Here is a 20,340-nt window from a genome sequence, read left to right on the forward strand (position 1 = left end):
ATTAAATGAAAAAAACCCTTTTGAACTATCATAGAAGCTGGAATGTTAATGGACATGCCACACCATCACACTCACTCACTGTGTCAGAGTCGTGATTACAACAAATGCAGGTTAGCACAGAGTTAGATAGCATCCTTACTTCCTGTGCAAGGAAGGCTTGCTGATTTAACTTGTCAAGATGTTCTCAGGAGCTTAAGCGTATACTGGAAGTAATACAGTATAGTGACCTAAGAGAGCTTGAGCCAGGAATTCTGTAGTTCAAATAACACTCCAGCCATAAACTCACTAGATGGTCTTCAATAAGCCACTTTTGGATTCTGTGCCTCATCATCCATACTGGAAGAATGGCCGGTAAATGTATGTGAAGTACTACATAATGCACAAAATAGACTGACCTGCATGTACTGGGACTGTGCAGTGATTTTTTAAAAAACATTAATACAACTTTAATAACTCAAAATCTGTTTATTATAAAATTCAGTTCTAGAAATGTTTATTGAAGTTAACAGTTAATCAACACTAATTGATATGATACATATGATTAAGCACACTATTGGTTAGTTATATAACCATATGCTCCAAGAGACTTGTGCAAGAATACATCAGCCTTACTTCAGCAGCACAATTAGTATTGGAGGTGCTTTACTAATAATAGCTCCAATATTTATGTGCTGCTAAGGCACAGCTGACACAAAAAACCTATATAATTGTCCAAGAAGAAGCTTCTTTTCATGGGGAAGAAATCCTTGAATTTCTGAGGCAGCACAACATGGCCTGCACCTTTCGAAATCCACAAACCATTATGTGCTGCTACATTACCTCAAGGTATCTACAAACCTCAGGGGGGGAAACAATTTAAAGGATGTTACTTCTCACACCACTATCAAGCTTGATGGTTTATCATCCAGTCTCCAGACTGGTTGGCTCTCTGAACTTGTTATGGTTGATATTAATACTACAAAAATCTGGACGTAAAAAGTGTATCGCCAGCTACCATTCCTGGTTTCAGGCCAAATGATGGCCAGGACTGTGCTGCCGATTTGTGTGCACCCCCTCCTCTCCTCATGCACACCCACTTCCATTTCCTGGTCTGTAGTAACCATTGTTTGATTCAGCCATAATAGCAAACACGTTTTGGAGGCAAACTATGGCAACCACTAACTAAGAAAACAGAGACGGTCTGCACACATACACAAGTGGGGAAAGGAAGGTGGGAGCTTCCTGATGGTTTTACAATGGCATCTAAATTAATCCCAGGAAAAGCAAGTCAAAAGTGGCAGTCTGACTTATATTTTTACAATATTCATCCTTAGTCCAAACATAGCCTATGGTAACTACCTCTGAGATGTTCCACATGTTCATCTACCTTTCTAATTAAACTTCATATTTGTCCCTTTTCAAAGCATTACAACATGTGAGCACAGCTTTCAGAAGCACCTATACCAACTGTTGTCTCCACATCTTAACTATCTGTTTGGTGTTTAGCTCCAATAAGCTATCATCCCCCATCGACCATTCCACCACTGATCTCAGCTCTAAACCTCCATTTTGCCAAGTGTAACAGGCATATTTTCCAAACGTAGTCAGTAGGATTCCAATTGCTTTCTACATCTTCTTTGAGTTTGAAGTCGCCTTCCTTCAACATGGATATTACATACAGAATTCATAATTTTAGTGTTTTTGAGCTTATGCTATTAGACCATGTAATAATAGAAAAGGCGTTAAGAAAAATAAAAAAATTAAGGGAAGGGAGGTCAGTTTAAGACCTGCCTTTTATTTATTAAAATATGTATAACCTGTCCTTCAATTAGAGCTATATCCAAGGCAGCTAGTAATATATAATCACACCAAATTTTGAATACACCCTATAAAAATAAACATGAATCGGAAGTAGAAACAGGAAAAGGTTAATCAGGGCAATAAAAACACCATCTGGAAGAAGACAGCCTTGGCCTGTCATCTAAAAGTCAGTATGGAAAAGTGAGGCAGACTTCCCTAAGAGGGAGTTCCATGGTGTTGTAGACCAGTCCCACTCATGTGGTATTTCAGAAGGTGGGGAGTGGGATGTGAAGCAGAGCCTCCCAGGAAGGTCTCAACACATGCAGGTGGTTCTTAAGGTATTCTGGGCCCAGACCATGCAGAATGTTAAGCGTCAAAGTCAGCACTTTAAATTTGATCTAGAAACCAATGAAACTGTAATAAAATTGTACTATATTCTACGTGATCAAAATTGTCTGTGGTCCAGTCAACAACCTACATGCCACTTTTGGAACCAGTTGTAGCTTCTGGACACTTTTCAAAGGCAGTCCCACATAAAACTACAATAGTCAAATTTAGATGACATGAATTACCATGGTTAGTTCATTTGTGTTCAGGAAAGGTCGCAGGTAGCCAATGTATTTCTGTCTACTGACATCACCTCAGATGTACTTCAAGCTGTGAACCTGAGTCTTTAGCGAGAGTGACCCTCTCCAGCACAGACAGGTTGAATACCTATGCCTGTATTGAACATATTGTCACTTAACAGTCTTGTGTCCTGTCTGGCTTAAGATTCAGGTTGTTCATCCTCATCCAGGCCATCAATGACTTTTAGCACTGATTCAAGACTTGTACTGCATCCTTGGGACCTGGGAGAGAGAAAGACAGTTGAATATTATGACATTGCACTCCAGATCTCTGGATAACCTGCCCTAGTGGTATAGATGTTAAACAGCACTGGAGATTAGAGGAAGCACTGTGGCACCCTACAGGCCAAAAACTATAGGCATAAGGAGCAACCTACCTGCACCACCACTAAGACCCGGAAAGGGCCCAGTTACTGCAAAGCTGTACATGCACACTCATCCTACCAAGACAGGATATATATTAAAGACAAAAGGGAATTTAAAATGAGAAACAAATGCCCATACATTTTCCCCCTCTAAGCAAAATAAATGGGGGGACACAACATGTAGCAAAGTATCTCCAGCCTCTAAGAATAATGCTCTTGTTCACAGCTCCAGCCATCCTAGAACAGCCTGCTATGCTAATATGGGCACAACTAACTCTCTCTCTCTCTCTCTCTCTCTCTCTCTCACACACACACACATGGAGGATTTGGCAATGGACCTCCAGATAGGTTTCTGCTATGCTGGTGCAATTCTACGAGTGCATGTGCACTGTTGGAGTAACTCCATCCAGAAGAGGCCCCCCCAAATGGGGCAGGGACGTGGGTATGTCATGGGCAAGACAGACAAGCAACATCTCACACCAAATCCTATACCCTTTCCAGATTCATCCCAGGATGACATAATGCAATCAAAAAACACTATGGAGAAAGAGTACTTAGCACAAAAAAGGAAGCATATTAGACTGGAAGAATACTTGGGGATACTCGGAATACTACCCTTACAAGTACTCGCCCTGTAAAAACCCCTCAGGACTCCACACACACACACACACACACACACACACACACACACACACACACACACTCACACTCACACACACACTCACACACACACTCAACTGGAACGACAATACCACCACCCCAACAGGGGATACAAAGACAATGTACCACCAATAGGGAAGCAAGTGGGGAGGCAATTCCATGGTCCCTTCTGCATTTTCAGCTGTGTCTTGGCTATCCATTCTTTCTTTCCCTATCTGCTAATAGAGACTCTGCTAATAGCAGAGTCTCTCAGGCTGGAAACATTGGGTGGTTATGATCTCTGTCAGGCACTCCCCGCCATGTTCAGAGCTGAGCAACTAGCTACAACACACAGAGTTCCATAGGGCTGTCTCACAGGGGAGGCAACGGTATAGCCTTAGTCACTGCCCTCTCTTCCCCAACAGGGAACAGGGTGGCTGGAGCAGGAAGGTGGTTGGAGCAGGAGGGTGGCTGGAGCAGGAGGGTGCTGCATGAACAGTCCAGCGGCACCACACTCATGCAGTCACTTGCTCACAAGCACTCACCATGCAGCCAAGTCCTGAGACCATGCACTGCAACTGCTGAGAGTGGCCACAGCCTCCTAGAAGAAAGGGCTAGGAAGGGATTCACTAAAGCAGAGGGAGTGGTAAAACAGCCTGCCACTCACATGCCCTTTGTTTTGGCTAAAGGGAAAAGGTAAAGTGTGCCGTCAAGTCAATATCGACTCCTGGCGCCCAGAGCCCTGTGGTTGTCTTTGGTAGAATACAGGAGGGGTTTACCATGGCCTTCTCCTGCACAGTATGAGATGATGCCTTTCAGCATCTTCCTATATCGCTATATTCCCATCATCTGGGAAACATACCAGCAGGGATTCAAACTGGCAACCTTCTGCTTATTAGTCAAGCATTTCCCCACTGTGCCACTGGTTAGCCCTCTTCAATTCCATCCTTCCACACTTCCCCCTGTTCCTTAGCTGCTTGCTGTTGCCCAGAAGACCCTATTAGCCATCTCTCCACCTTCACCCTCCAGCCTAAACTGCATGCAATATCACACCAAAAGCTGTAGGGCGCCTGCCCCTTTATACCTGCTAGAGTTCAAGAGGGTGCATACCCCGAGTCCAGCAGGCTGGTTTATTACTTCAAAAATCTGTACCCCACCTTTCATGCAAAAGATAGAGATCATCATTGTATTAATTCATGATCAAATAGGTATTAGAATCCTTTCTCAATCAAGAGCTCGATTATTTAGTCAGTGGGGAAAGATAGTCACAGAAGAAAAAGAAAAAAAGAGATGAGTTTAGAAATGTTGAGTTTAAACGAGAACAAAGTTCTTTTGGCTTTATATAAAAACTTTTTAAAGGGCATGATCTCATTCTTCAGATGTACTGGTTGGACGCTTTAGGATTTGGTACTAGTTCCTTGTAACAGCACATTAACATTATGGTTATCCCAACATAATACTAAGTATAATAGTATACCCACTACCCACGCAACACCATTGAAAAATGGACCAAAGATGGGGAAGAGCAGGCTTAGCCCAAATCCTAAACTCCTTCAGACACTATGTGTGGTCCCTGTGCTAGCATGATGTTAGGCTAACAAAGCAGTACAAGTTTAAATGCCTCTCCCATTGCTGGGAGGCCAGCACGACATGGATGTGCTGGCAGAATGCTATGCCAACACGGCTGCATTACCAGCACAACTTCATCGGTGTAGGGCTTAAAACAGAATAAAGAGATGGCTCTGATAGGGAGAAGACATATGCCAAATTTTATATCACCTCTCCCACTTCAGACCCCAACAATGCTCCTGATGACAGCATAGTTGTGACTTCAGAGCTAGTACAAGTACCCACTAAAGCAAATGGGAGAGCAAAATATTACTACTTCCCCACAGCCTTTCACTTCACTTGGGTACTGCACACTCTGCCACAATGCAGTACAGCATTCAGACTAATTCTGCATCCAATCACAGCACACCTATCCGGCTATATAAGTCCCACAACAGGGAGCCCATAACTCAGGTGACAGGTGTGCAACCTGGGGCTATATCTCTCGGGCCCCAACTCATGCACCATAGGTGAATGGGAGCTACGGAGAAAGGGCATTTTGCACGAACAGCCTGCTGCCTTTATAGGTGCTCTGCCTCAGGACTCCACACACAAGCACCCAATTTGAACTGAACTCCACCACCCTAACAGCCAGGTTGACTGTTGCTCTGGTTAATAAGGGGGCCACTTAGGGATAAGGGCTAATTAGGGCTGCTGAACATGCAGGCAGGCAAGCAAGCAAACATGGGGTGTGTGGCTGGATGTCATTCTTTGCTCTGCACAGGCAGCTTTCCAACAGGTGCAGGAGACAGGATCTTTTATTTTTATTTTATTTTTAAAACATTTTATATCCCACTCTTCCTCCAAGGAGCCCAGAGCAGTATACTACATACTTGAGTTTCTCCTCACAACAACCCTTTGAAGAAGGTTAGGCTGAGAGAGAAGTGATGGCCCAGAATCACCCAGCAAGTATCATGGCTGAATGGGGATTTGAACTCGGGTCTCCCCGGTCCTAGTCCAGCACTCTAACCATTACACCACACAGGCTCTTCCACACCCAATTCCATTCAGACCACAAAGGAAGCCCATGGTATGAGTAGCAGCAGCCCCTGGTGTGACTCCAGCTTACTCTCCATTGTCAATCAGTCTTTTTGGAACAGACTTCTGCCACTTTATGAGCTCCATGGCAGACAATTATGTAATAGGTAAAGCCAGGCTCAAACCACCTGCTACTCTGTCTTGCAATTTGCAACAGCTTAGGAGTCCTTCTGGAGAAAGATATTTGGTAACTCCACTCACTTGTATTTCTTTCAAACTATGTCATCTGTGATGTTGTCCAATAAAAGCTTTATTGTAGTTGTTTCTTCATTGCTAACAGACAGCAATCCCTTCGCTCCACCCTAATTACTTCTTACCTTAGCTGGCTTCAGAATGGGACTCTGAAGAGGCAGGATCCTTTCTACAACTTCCCAACTCTGGCCCCATGAGCTCCAGTGAGGGAACGGGAGAGGAAGGCTCCTCAGGGTTCACATGCAGCTAGATCACTTCTGCCATGATGAAAGAAGCAGTCAACTGGGGTGGAGGATATAGGGAGTATAAGGGCTGCTGGTCACCCAGGCAATCAAGCAAACAAACATGGGTTGTGTGTGGCTAGATGCAACAACTAATGCAAAAGGTAACTAGAGAGCCAGGTGATTGGTTCATACAGCTCTCCCTCGGATTGGCGGAGACACTGCATTCTCTCAGGTGTGCCTGTTCATGGGGATCTCTCCCAGTCTTTTCTGGTGAGTTTGAAGCTGGAATATCTTGGTCACAAGACCTGTGCTGTTCCACAGGGCTCTGGCTCTAAATGCAGTCTCCTTATCTCTGGTATACATGGCTGAGTCTGAGAGCTGAAGGCAACTGAAGGATGACAAACACCCCTTGATATGTCAGTCTTTCCCCATCTGCTGTGGGTGAGTAGCTTTCTGTTATGTGCACTGTGACTTTGAGACTTGCCTGCTTGATCTCCATCTTTTGCTTCTGAGATGGGTGCTGCTGACCAGGTACATAAAGGCAAGTTCAGCTTTAATTCTACTATCCTTTCTGGCTGGACTTGCTCAGCTTATCCAGCTCCCAACCCAGAATTCAGTGCAGTGAGCTACCAACACTTCCCCCAGGAGTTCAGTGTGAGCTCTCCTCGTTGCTTGTCCTGCTTCCTCCTGTAGCAAAACAGCCCTTTCCTGCAGATGAGTCTTGTGCCTCCAGTGGGGAGGGAGTAGAACCTGTCTTTGAGAGCTTGTGTTTCTGCACTACATGCCTCCTTGTTGCAGGCAGAACAGCCTGAACCCCTTGCTTCCATCCCCTGACAACACCCCCATTGTATCCATGATCTGGCTTGCAGACACAGAAATGCAACCAGGATCATTGATTTGGCATCCTGGGCACCTCAGGATATAAATGTAAAATAATAACAACAGAAGAATGGATCAGGAAAGACCACACCAGTCTAGTAGCAGTCTGATGGTATGGCCAAGCTGCATAACAAGACTGAAGACTGGTATAGATTGATAAGCATATCAGTATTGAGCCAGTTTCCTGGCTTGGAGTTTTCAGAAACTGGCACAATGCAAGCGGTTGGGAGAAGGTAAAGCTAAAGTGCCGTCAAGTCGATTTCGACTCCCAGCTCCCACAGAGCCCTGTAGTTTTCTTTTGGTAGAATACAGGAGGGGTTCACCAGTGCCTCCTCCCACACAGTCTGAGATGATGCCTTTCAGCATCATCCTATGTCGCTGCTGCCCGATATATAGTACCAGTGGGGATTTGAACTGGCAACCTTCTGCTTGTTAGTCAAGCATTTCCCCTCTGTGCCACTTAAGGTGACACATGGTTGGGAGAAGACTCAAGGTCAATCAGACACCTCCCTTGTACAAGAATTAAAACTACCGCCCTTGAGTAATGTGTGAAGACCAAAGAAGAGAGCTACATGCTTGTCTATTGTCCTTGTCTCTTTAAGAAAGGCCCCCTTTCTCCCTCCAAAATGTGCACGATTCCTGTGGACCAGCTTGCATAGCATGCATTTTCCCCATTCCCATTAGACACTTCAATGTGCCCCAAGTTCACAGCCTCTGGTTTTCTGTTGGGGGGACTGGTAGTGCTTAAGCCACCTTTCCATTTATTTATTTTTATTTTATGTTTACATTTATATCCTGCTTTTTCTCCGAAGAGCTCAGAGTGGTGTAAATGGTCATGTTTATCTTCACAACAACCCTGTGAGGTAGGTTAGGCTGAGAGATACATGACTGGCCTGGCTCAGAGTCCCCCAGTGAGTTTCATGGTTGAATAGGGATTTGAACTCGGTTCTTCCCGGTCCTAGTCCAACACTCTAACCACTACGCTATGCTGTGCCAGAAGCCTCATTGACTTGGTCCCTTCCCCACAATTTTCCATGGGAAGGCTCCTCGGTCCTGAAGTGGGTCAGTGTGAGTTTTACACTCATGTTTCTGAACAGCTCAAGATCCCTAGGCACCTCCATAACCCCAAGGAACAGCCGATCCATCTCCTTCCACTTCTACAGAGGTGGAAGGGGAAGGAAGAAACCAACTTTGCAGTCAGAACCCAGCGGCTACACAGAAACTTAGAATCACAGTCCATATCTCTGTCATATCTTCTTCACTTTGTCCATTAGCCCCATTTCTCTCTCTCTCTCTCTCTCTCTCTGTTCCTCTGTGTTAGGATTATTTCTAGCCTGCATTTATTAGAAACTTGATGCTCTGTTTAAGGACCAGCACCTTGTAATTAGCTGCTTCTGATCAGCTCCCCAAGAGATTGCCAACTTCTGCTTTCACCTAGTGTGCTGGTTCTTTAACCTCTGTTTTTCGGGGGGGGGGGCTGTCTTGACTCCATTACTCCCATTTGAGTACTTTAACTTTGTCCCTGCCTTTTCCCATGATCAGCTTTCTAACTACTTGACAAAAAAATGCTGTTTGCAGCAATGCATGTTTGCACCCAATTCGAGCTAATTCCCCCATATAAGCCAAAAGCTTGGATATGTACCAAAAACTTAGGTGAGCACAAAAAATAATGCCCTCTCTCCCAAAGAAGCTATCTTCTCTCCTTTGCACTGTTTAGTCAAAAGGTAATTATTAAAATTGTGCATGTGCGTTTTTGAGTTTTATAAGGAGATTTGAACCCCTGGGAGTCCCTAGCAACTTTGTTTCTGGCCATCTGCTATCTGTGTTACCAGCAACTGAGCTACCAACCACCCACAGTTGCTGATAGAGTAGAAAGCACTGTGACTTCTTTGTGTCAGCTGGGTTGTGTGTATGGTCTATTATGGTGACACCATGGAGGCGATTATCTGTTGCCATGAGTAGACTGGCTCCTTTCCTACCTGACCCACACGGAACATTGTTGGTATGCAAACCCATGATTGGTGCATGCTGACAGTGTTGCCAGGGCCAATGGAGGAGTGGCTAGTGAGCAGAGATGTCGGATAGACAATTTTCCATGGCATATTTTCTGTTTTGGAAAATTTGCTGTGGAAAATTTTCCATTTCTAAAAATTCATTGGCTGACATTCAGACTAGCACTCTATAAGTGCAGCTGTAGGAGTTCTAGACTACCACTGCACTCTTGCTTGAGCAAAGGAAGGGGTGATTTTTGCCAATCTTCCCTTCCCTCTGAAGCCCACCATGCGTCATCAAAATATGTCCCTGGGGATTACGTGAACAGTGGGCTTCAGAAAGAAGGGAAGATCAGATAAAGTTGCCCCTTCCCCTACTCAAGCATTGACACAGTGGTAGCCTGAAACTCACACAGCTGGATATGCACAATGCTAGTCCGGATGATAGTCATTTTTCCCCATAAAAATCATTAGTAACAATGAGCAGATGCCAATGTGATATTAGGCACATTTGGCACTTTCAAAGTCGTAATTAATGCTTTTTAGGTGATTATCCCTAGAAAGCATTTGAAAGAAGACACGTTATATTCATTTTTTGAAAAATGTAATTTTTTTCACCTAAAGCCTTGAATTTGTTTAAGTATATAACATTTAAACCATATTAAATGTTTTTATTGATTTCCTCACTAATCATATAGTTCAGTTCAATTACATAGATACGTGAAAAACTTTAGAGATACAGCTTGGGAAATTAATATGGTGGTGTTTTGTTTTGTTTTTAAACTAAATAAATAGGTCAGATAACACACTATATCAGATCACAATCTATTTAGGGCAACAGGAAATTTACCTAGTAAAATGTTGAGGGGGGGAAATCCATGCAAATTTTATACAAATGAAGGGAAATTACATGGGGGGAAATTGTAAAAAGTTTTCCAATTTCCAGAAACCCCACATCTCTTATAATGGGGTTGCATCATTCTGAATATTTTTCATGCTCTTATTTTCGCCTCTCATCTTGCTCTGGAAGTGCACAGAATCCTAATTAAGTTACACTGATTTAAGCTCTATGCGTATAATAAAAACTACCATCAATTTCACTCTCTGAAGAGTACTTCTCTAACTTCGCATTACTGCCATAGTCGTTAGGTTTAAAAACAAAAGCAGTTCTGTTAGTAATCTATGTTTTGTAGAAGTACACAGAATGCTTTTTGTAGACAGGATATTAACAAAAGTATCCACAAATAAATAAGTCACAGAATTCAGGAAACTAGTTCCTACTGAAAAGTCAAAACCTACACAGTTGATCTTCACAGCTGAGAGTTATCAGAACTGAACTTTGTTTACCATAAATTCTGTTTTAAGATCCCATTCTACAAGTTGGAGTTTCTTTACTTTTAAGCAATTATTTTGTAGTTCAGCTAGGCAGCATCAAACAGCATCAATATTCTATGTGTGTCCCCGAAGGAAACAAAAGCCATGCTTTATAATACGGTTGTTTGGCCAGTCTTAAGAAGTCTTACCTATAACTTATTTTGTAACAACTTTATGTAGAATAGATTTAGTGGATATATCCTTTAAGAAAAATATTACTCCATTACTAATTACTGGAAAACAAGACTGCCGTGTTCAGTTTCCTCTCATTTAATCTTCTCAAACTATTCTGCAGATAAACCAAGACCTTTTATTGAATGATGCTGCAGCATTAATATCCTATCAGAGTTATATTTGTAATGTCACTCGATCAACAAACATTTAAGCAGGCTCTACAAAGTCAGGCAGCTGTATGAAAAAGGTTTTCCTTTCTGTAGTTTCAATATCCAATCAGTTCAGAGGCAAAATACAAATACAGCCCAACGTTCATTATTTGGAACAGCTATTTCATAAAGGACCAAGAAAAAATGAATGTGTGAAGCTCTTTCAAGACCATTTCACTTTTTCTATTCTACATAATTTCTAAATGATTAATATACAAATAATCTATAGTTACAAATGTGCAGCTGAAATAGTTTCATCCAACATGATCTAGTTAGCGTCAAAAAATAAGACAAGTATTTCTATATGGATTATCTCTCAAAACCAGAGATGTGGGGTGGACAGTTTTCTGCAGAAATTGAAATGCTTCTGGAAAAAATTCCCATACTTGATTGTGTGTGTGTGTGGAAAGTTTATGTGGAAATGCATTAGTTAACGTCTGGACTAGCACTGCACGCATGCAGCAGTGCGAATTCCAAACTACTGCTGTGCTGTCACTTGAGTGGGAGAAGGGGCAATTTTCACCAGTCTCCTTTCCTTCTGAAGTGGTGTGCATCACCAAAATATGTCCTGGAAGGTATGCAAAATAGAAATATTTTGCACAGAAATAGGAGCAGAAATATTTTGCACAGAAATAGGAGCAAAACTTTCAAATAAGCATGTATCTCTAGAACATGGGCATATGTTTCATGGGTAGCACCCACAGCAGCCATCACTTTTGTGGTTGCAGTGCTCAGTAAGATTGTGCTACTACAAGCAGAAGAGGAATCTCTAATGCATGTTGTGCAAGGGTTTCCAGATATACAGACTCGTGCAAGAGAATGTGTTAGCGCAAGAACTCATTTGGAACAGAGGTGAATTTCTTCATCCATGGACCGTGCATTATATCTCTATGCTACAGCATGCTACTGCAAAATTAGCCTGGATGCTAGTCTGTGGGCTGGGTCAAACAAACAATACTGATCACAAAAGAGGGGGATGCCAAGATGTTCCTGTTGGACCGTGCTCCATAAATGCCTCAAAGCCCTCCTGGCATCAGTGTTCCCTCTAACAGGGATTCCCACATGTTATTGACTACAACTCTCAGAATCTCCAAGTAAAAGCCATTGCAGCTGGGGATTGCAGCTGGGGATTTAGTCCACAGCATTTGGGAATCCCTGTTAGAGGGAACACTGCCTGGCATGTCCTTTGAGGGTGTGTAGGGGCTGTCTCTCTGATTTGGAGTGCATGTTTAAGGGGCAATTTGGATGAACAGCCCCACTCGCCCCCAGCAATCAACCCCCACAGTCAATCCCAGTGGGTCCATTCTCAGTATGCCTCCTCCTCTTCCACATGTGCTGTGGCCATTGTCATTTAAACCAGCCCCGCATGTCAATAATTAGTATACAGACCATCATCAAAGCAACAGATTTGTGTATGCTCCTCCTCCTCTATTAGAACTTTTTATAATTAGTCTTGAATTAAGTGTATATAAATGCTAACATGGTCCTACTCCTAACTAGCATTCCAGTTTAAGAAGCTAAGCTAAATGTTTCAGCTCTGCACTTGTAGAAGTAGCATGCTTATTTCTCAGGAAGTATACAGCAGGAGCATGCTGCAAATCCATCTGAGCCCAACGAGACCTTCTCCGAAATGACCAGAGGATTCTAGCCCATTTTAAAGATCAAGAGGTGTGGCTTTTAAAAGCTACAGCCGTTTCAAGGTGTTCTCTCTCACTCACTTGTCCTTGATCTTTTTTAAAAAAGGACTACCAAATCAATCCCAATCTAGGTTTGAGTTTGGAATGCAGAGGGGTTGGATCCTCCATGGGACTCTGTGAGCTCAATTTTGATTGACCCTGTCTCCGGGCAGGTGGGAGGATCAACCCGTTAGTCAGAGGAGACACTCCCCCACTGAGGGCGAATGCAGAGATCTGCATTTCTCTTTTAGACTCAGCCTTCAGAAATCCTTCATACAGCTGCACACCCACCCACACTACTCCCAACTCTTCTTAACATGCCTTAACATTATTCAATTAGCACATTTTCCAGTTGAGCCCAGAGTAAGATGGCACAAGCTCTCGCCTAAAATGATGCTGGGCTGGAGTCAGTTGCTGAGGCACCTGATGCCCTAACCACTGAGGAGCTGCCACAGAAGAGCAGCAGCATCTGCTGACATCTCTAGCAGGAGGGGCCCCAGGGAGATGTGGCCTCCTTGAGTGAGTCGGTCCCTCTCCTATGTATTTTGCAGCTGTTAAGAGGAAGCTGCAATGCCTTCACCTCTTCCCTACCTTCTCACCCACCGTTTCCAAAGCAGGCAATTAAGGTGCAGCCCTCATTCACCTCACCCTCTTCCCCTGCCTTGAGCAAGTGAGAGGCTCCTTGGTTGAAAAGACTAAGCTGCTGCCTCTATTTTACATCCCTCTGAGCTCACTCAGCTCAATGCAATTGCTGCATTGCCTAGAGAGGGGTGTCAAACTGCAGCTTTCAGCTGTTGTTGGACTACAGCTCCCATCATCCCCAGTCAATATGATGGGATGATGGGAATCATAGGCCAACATCTAGAGGGGGGCTGCAGTTTGGGACTCCTGACCTCAAGAGAGAGTGAGAGCAGAGATGGCAACAGCTGCTCCTTGCTTGTTTGCCCACCTGGTTGAACATGCCGTGGAAGCAGTCGTAAGGATCAACTGTTGACCCCATTCACTCTTCTGCTTCCTCTAGGCAGCACAGTGGGCCTAATCCCAACTTTCACATGTCAACAGAGGACTGAGGCAGTTGCTGCTGCTCCTTGAAGACACTTTTTCTGGTGGATTGCCTCTTGAGTGAGCGAGTGGGTGGTGGAGGTGGCTGCAAGGAGAAGGACCTGCTTCTTCCACTTGGCCACCATGCCAAGGGATGGGGTGGGCACTGATACTGATCCTTGACTAGCTGAGAAGCAACAGCCACCATCACCACTGCTGGGAAGGCTCCTGGGAGGTTTGAGCCCCGCTCCTCCATGATCTGCTGACACCCACAGTAGCAGCAATCACACCTCCCTTTCCTCATCCAAAGCCCGAAAGTGAGCAGTATTTCAAAGAAGCAGTCAACGTCTCTCACTCATTTGCCCTTCCCCTCCGGACAGCAATGGGGACTGGGTTCAATGCCACTGCCCAGATGGAAGGAGTGCGTGGAAGGACCCTGTTGGTCATTTACTGTATTTAATAGCAGAGAATAATAATCACTGCCACCAGAGGACACTCAGTTGCCCTCTTAGTCTGGGTGGCATATTGTGGATGATTGGGCTAGATGGGCCAAGTCTCAACTAATGTGTTGAGCCAAGAGAAAGCAAAAGTGGGAGCTTCTGCTCTTTACCACTGCCTGCACTGTTCAGTTTCTCACTTGGATGAGCAAAAAAGCAGACACTACTTTCACTCCTCCTCTTGGGGTGGGGGGTGGGTCTCTCGGGGAAGAGAGTTAATAGAGGATGAGACTCATCGTGGGTATGTCACAGAGAGCTCATGGGCATGTTTCCAAGCTTGGAACTGGCCCTGCAGCGGGTGGGGAGAAAGAAAAAGGATTTTCTTCCTTTTTCTGTCTACTTCATACCACCCTATTTTGGTTAATCCAGTCCCATAACTATTTCCCCCAATGTGATATACTTCTTACACACTTCTTTTGACTTCCTTTATACCAAGTAGAACTTGTATTTTGTATAATGCTTTACGTAAGAGCCTGAAAATGCTTTAAAGGAGTAGAAATGAAAAGCAGTGCTAGAAATTCAGTCTGGGAAGGAGCCAGTGGCCTGCTGGATCCTGCACTTACAAGTGTTTGCTGCCCATTAAACTGAACTAAAGCAGCATTATGTCTTGCTCAGTTCCAAACTTCTTGCAGCCCATCAATCCCTACATGCATGCAGATCTGATAAATAAACTACATCCAGCCTCAGAGAGTAAAAGACTATCCTTGTGGGGTGGGAATCACAAGAGCTAGCATGGTGTAGTGGTTAAAGTGCTAGACTAGGACTGGAGAGACCCGAGTTCAAATCCCCATTCAGCCATGAAACTAGCTGGGTGACTCTGGGCCAGTCACCTCTCTCAGCCTAACCTACTTCACAGGGTTGTTGTGAAAGAGAAACTCAAGTATGTAGTACACCGCTCTGGGCTCCTTGGAGGAAGAGCGGGATATAAATGTAATAATAATAATAATAATAATAATAATAATACATATTGTATATTGGAGCCTAGGGCTAATGCCTTAACAGACATTTCACAGGATCAGTAGACATTGTGCTGTTGTGCAATGTCACAAATTGTGCTTGCTTACAACTTGCCCTCCATTCACTCACACCTTTTCCTTGATCTTTAGGGCCCAAATCAAGATGGGGAGGATGAAGTGCCTGGCACCAGCAAAGATGCCCCACGTTATCCTGGTCCTGTTTTACCTTATGAAGCATCTGAGCCTTAGTGAATTCTTTAATCTGTGCAATAGGTCAGAGCCTTTATGCAATTCTTTTGTAGTTGTGAGAATTTGTTCCAAGACAAGCTTGCTCAGAAACCAGGTGAGTGACAGAGAAGATTGGGCAGGAGAGGTCCCACCTCAGCATGTTTAAGGAGAAGCAAGAAAGCATAGAGGAACATCAACATTATTAAGAATATTTATATATCACTTTCCAGCAAAAAAAAGTTCTCAAAGCAGTCTACATAGCAAAAAAGGAGGTGGTTCCCGGTCCCAAAAGGGCTCACAATCTAAAAAGGAACATAGAGGAGACAAGAGCAACAGCCACTGGACAGATACTGTGCTGGGATTAATAGGCACAGTTGCCACCCCCCTGCTAAATACATGAAAGCCACCACTTTGCCCAGTTAGCCCGGGTCAACAAATGGCAAGTGCAAATCTTAGACCTAGAAACAGCAGTTTATAGGAATTGCTGTAGCTGGAGAAAGGAAGGAGGGAATAAGATAGTATGGGACAGAGTTTCTCAACCACCGGTCCGGGGACCGCTGCCGGTCCCCGAAGGGTTGAGCGCCAGTCCCTGACTGGGAGTCAACCCCCCCCCCCCCAACAACTGCAATCAAGGCACTCACTTCCTCAATTTTGCACATGGTACGGAAGAGGAAGAGTATCACCTTCTTGTCCCTTGCCTCCACGTGCTGCTGTGATCTTCCTACAGCTATTTTATTCCCTATCTTTACAGCTTCAAACTGTATGCGGTGTGGAAGGTATGCCACCTGAAGGGCTGCCACTTGAAGGGCTGCTGGTTCTTGCATGCTCATTGTTTGCAGCCAAAGGTTGATTGATTGAAACCCAGCTGCCTATTGTGGTCGAGGCGCCTTGAGAGGGAACGCTGTTTCCCTCTTGCATCGGTGGGGTGTTGTGGTCCCTCTGCCCCCTGTAACCCCCTGGTCTGCAACGCCGGTGGAGGACGGCGGTCCCCTTTATGACCTCGCCAGATGCGGGGGACAATCTCTGGCCGGGATCATGCCGCGGTGAGGGCTAAGCAGAGGAGGGAGGGAGGAGGGCCGCCTTGGCTCACCTCGCAGGTATGCGCGGGCAGCATGTGGGACCACGTGAGCTGCGTGGCCCCAAAGGCAGGCTGGTGTGATTGGCTCCCGCAGGGGAGTTGGGAGGGGGGCACAGAAGTGCACATTGTGAGAGAGGATGGGGAACACTTGCTACACTCTGGTGCGCAAGCACAGTGGCGGCAGCTCTTGGACCCAGGCGACCTTCCGAGTGCAGTCCGGTGCACCATTGCCTCACCCACCCTGAACAGTGCCTCGTCTCCCCAGCGAGGAAAATGAGGCATCTACCACTACAACGCCCCACACCCTCCACCATCTCAGAATCACCCCCTTTCTTTTAATGCCAGGTCTCCACCGCTCTTCTTCACATTTTCTTTCACCATTAAAAAAACCCCATTCCCAGCACCTGCCATGTAACGAATTTAACGAGTTTTGGAGGAGCTGCACGGGTTTCATTAGGTCCACCTCACAAAGTGCACATCTAAGAGCAGGATCCAGATCAAGTCAGGTGATCATGACCAAGCAGCATTGACACAAATGAGAGATGACTAAATTAATTTCAGTGGGTGGTCGTGACTAACGTTGTCTGGATCCTGCCCTGCGACTACACAACTCCTGCTAAAACTCCACCTCCATCATGAGAGGGTTAAACTGTAGATTTCCGGCTCTACTGAGCTTGCCCTGCTCTCCTCTCCTCACCTCCTTTTTGCTTTGCTTGACATCCAGCCTGATGAAGCATTTTGGGGGATTCAAAAGCTTGCTTGTGCGTTGTTTTCATTGCCCCCATGTAGCTTTTGAATTTTTCTAATGGCCCAACATCCCCTCTCCATTGAGTAATCACAAGCACCTCCACCCCCACCCCACACATACTGAAGACATACTGGAGACAAATTTGTTCACCCAGGCTTTTAGATTCAGGGGTTCTCAACCTTGGGTATCCAGACATTGGTGGACTTCTACTCCCATAATCCCCAGCCATAATGGCCAAATGCCATTGTGGTTGGGGGTTATGGAAGTTTAACTGAGGGACCCAAGGTTGAGAACCCCTAATATTCCATGTTTGCAAAAGATTCCAAATTTAATTATTTTAATGCTTATATTATTTTAATTGTAAACTGCCCAGAGATGCAAGTTTTGGGCAGTATAGAAGTCTGATAGATAGATAGATAGATAGATTTGAAACCCCTTTACTAACTGCCGGTCCGGGAAACTGCGCATGAAGAATGTAGCGGTCCTTGAAACTCTGCACGAAGAATTTAGTGGTCCTTGACTCCAAAAAGGTTGAGAAACACTGGTATGGGATAACCTGGGTAAAATACTGAGAAAGGCTATAGGGAACCTTCTGTCATTAATGCCCCAAGAAAATAGTAAGTATCTGGAAGGAGAGAGAGGGCAAATCAGACCAGACTGAGGGATACAAGGGCGAGAAAAACCGTCCCTTCCTTCCCTTCGAAAAATTAAGAAAAGATTTGACTTGATGCCTCTCTACCATTTCTTTTGGGGTTTTTTGTTTGTTTGTTTTAAGGAGGGGGGAGAGAGGGACATTTGCACAGTGGCAGTAAAAAAAAGTGGGGGGGGGGACAGCTGAAAGAAGAAGGCGCAGATGATTAAGTCTTGCAAGGAGAGAGAAGAAGTTATCTGCCCGACTGCTGGGAGAATTTGCGAGGATAAAAGCTTGGAAGAAGAGACGTCGAAAGGGTGTGTGTGTGTGTGCATATGTAGAGAAGGCACCCAATGGAGGGGTTCGCTGTGCAAGGCGGCGGCTCTGGAGAGAAAGAGCGGGCATATAAATGCCGACCAAGGGTCGGAGGCAGTAGCCTAGGGGCATCTGGGGAGAAAAGGAAGAGGCACCTGACAGCCGGAGCAGCTGCTGTGCGGAGGAGACTTCCCCAAGGACAGCAAGACCAGGGGCACCGAAGAAAGCGCTCCCTCTCCCGCCTACCGGCTGCTGATTCCTGCCCCAGGGGTATCGGCTCGACAGTCACCACCACCAGCAGCCCCATCCAAACTTACGCGAAAATGGCGCCGAAAACGCAAATCTCTCCATTCAAAATCTCTTGAGCCGGCCCATGAGCCAAGAGGCATGCCGGGAAAGGAGGGCGGGCGGGCTGGCTGGCTAGCTGGCTGCCTCGAACTCCTCCCTCCGCGTCGTGCTCTACGCTTCTTCAGTCTCACTAGAGACTGCGGTTCATTCATTCAATGGTAGTGACTCGCTCGCCTTACGGAGAGGACCAGAAGCAGGGCTGGCTGCGGGGGCTCAGCGGACTACCTCCCCTCCAACTTATTCCTCCCCTGGCCTAATCCTTTCCCCTGACGTGGTGCTACCCAGAGCGGGGAGGAGGAGCAGCAGCAGCAGCAGGAGAGGCCCTTCGTGCTGCCGCCTGCATCGACCTCTGTCGCCCACCAGACAGAGTGGGCAGCCAAGCAACAGTGCCTCCAGGCAGCAGCAGGGGGCTTGGGCTTGGGCCCGTCGTGTCCAGTCCTGCCCTCCAAACAAGCCCAAGCACCCGTGGACTGCTCCTTGCCGCTGCCTCCAGGCTGGCTTGCCCAAGTGGGAACTGAAGAGTGCAGGCAGAAGCAAGGAGCGTTTGCTGCCCCTGCCTTCTTTCTCTGGGTGAGGTGATATTTGGGATCGATTCAGCCACCCGGAGCAAGAGGCTGCGCAACCAGAGGCAGAAGATGCCGCTCCTTATTGCCCTCATGTGCTTGCCCACCAGGAAGCAGTCACTTCTGCTCACTGGCTCTATTGCTGCTCTGAGGGAGAGGACGTGAGTGTAGCGTGTTGCTGCTGCTGCTGCTGCTGCTGCTCTGCATGTGAGATGGACGACAGGGGTTTTGCTCTGGCTCCAGGAATACCTACCTGCCATGGGTGGTGGTGACTGTTGCTTGCTTTCCAGTGGCAGCAAATCGGGAGCTGAAGCCAGCGAGCCCTCCCAGCCATGCTGCCCAGATACTTGCAGCTGCCTCTGTCATTCACTCCTGCAAATGACTGAGCAGCAGCATAGGCAGTTGCAAAGAGTATCTGCCACCCAGGGGTGTAACAAGGTTGGAGTGGGCCCAGAGACAAGATTTTAAAATGCCCCCCCCTCACTGAAGCTCTGCTCATGAAGTAAATCTTAAATGAGGCTGAATAGTGGTAACAGAAAGCATAGTTTATCTATCTATCTATCTATATCTCCTATGTGCCACAAGAGAACATCATCCTAAATTATTTTTTTAAAGGTTTTGTAAATTGTGGATGATGCAAGTCATTTAATGGTACTAGAGAAAGACCTGCTGTTCTGGCAGCTCCAGGTCTTAACACTCACATCAGTTTCGGAGGATGAATGCAACTGAAGGAAGCCCGGGCGGGTGCGTGGCTAGGGGAGTCAGTCATGTGACATGCCGCTGGGGGGGGGCCAAGGCAGTGGGCCCCCAGACAACTGTCTCCTCTTGCCTGATTATAGTTATGCCCCTGCTACCACCTCTTCCCTCAATTGCTTTTGGGGCACAACAGCTGTGATTCGGGCCCAAAACATCATCCAGAGGGAGTAAATTACTGAGTGGAGACAGTGGTGGCTCCTTGCATCTGCCTCCACAATTTCTTCACCTGAGTGGGTGACCAAGCTGCAGAAGCTGCTGCAGGGAGCAGTTGCCACCGTCTCCACACTCTGGACCGTGTAGTAGTTGGCCTGCCCATTGGCCCAGTCCCTTCCTGCCACACTGCCCAGAGCAAGTTGGCAAGTAAGTGGCAGCAACTTCTTTTTGCCACAGTCGCTTTGCTTGCCC

The 20,340-nt window shown here is 45.9% G+C and overlaps 2 long non-coding RNA genes across 8 annotated transcripts; one reads left to right on the plus strand and one right to left on the minus strand.

Moving 5' to 3' along the window:
• Positions 1-476: 476 nt before the first annotated feature.
• Positions 477-18,987, minus strand: LOC128341115 (uncharacterized). Of its 7 annotated transcripts, none has more exons than XR_008314218.1 (3): positions 18,586-18,987; positions 6,373-6,529; positions 477-2,627 (listed from the first exon to the last, which is right to left on the minus strand). It is a non-coding gene; the product is annotated as an uncharacterized LOC128341115 (long non-coding RNA). The 7 variants fall into 7 exon arrangements; XR_008314217.1 differs by having other exon boundaries at positions 6,373-6,504; positions 18,586-18,979; XR_008314219.1 differs by lacking the exon at positions 18,586-18,987 and adding an exon at positions 18,515-18,585 and having other exon boundaries at positions 6,373-6,504.
• On the plus strand, positions 6,714-15,559 carry LOC128341117 (uncharacterized). The gene is made up of 2 exons (XR_008314223.1): positions 6,714-6,912; positions 15,419-15,559. It is a non-coding gene; the product is annotated as an uncharacterized LOC128341117 (long non-coding RNA).
• Positions 18,988-20,340: the final 1,353 nt, after the last annotated feature.

The sequence above is a fragment of the Hemicordylus capensis genome, chromosome 1 (genome assembly GCF_027244095.1).
Source record: "Hemicordylus capensis ecotype Gifberg chromosome 1, rHemCap1.1.pri, whole genome shotgun sequence".
In the NCBI taxonomy this organism is placed as follows: Eukaryota; Metazoa; Chordata; class Lepidosauria; order Squamata; family Cordylidae; genus Hemicordylus; species Hemicordylus capensis.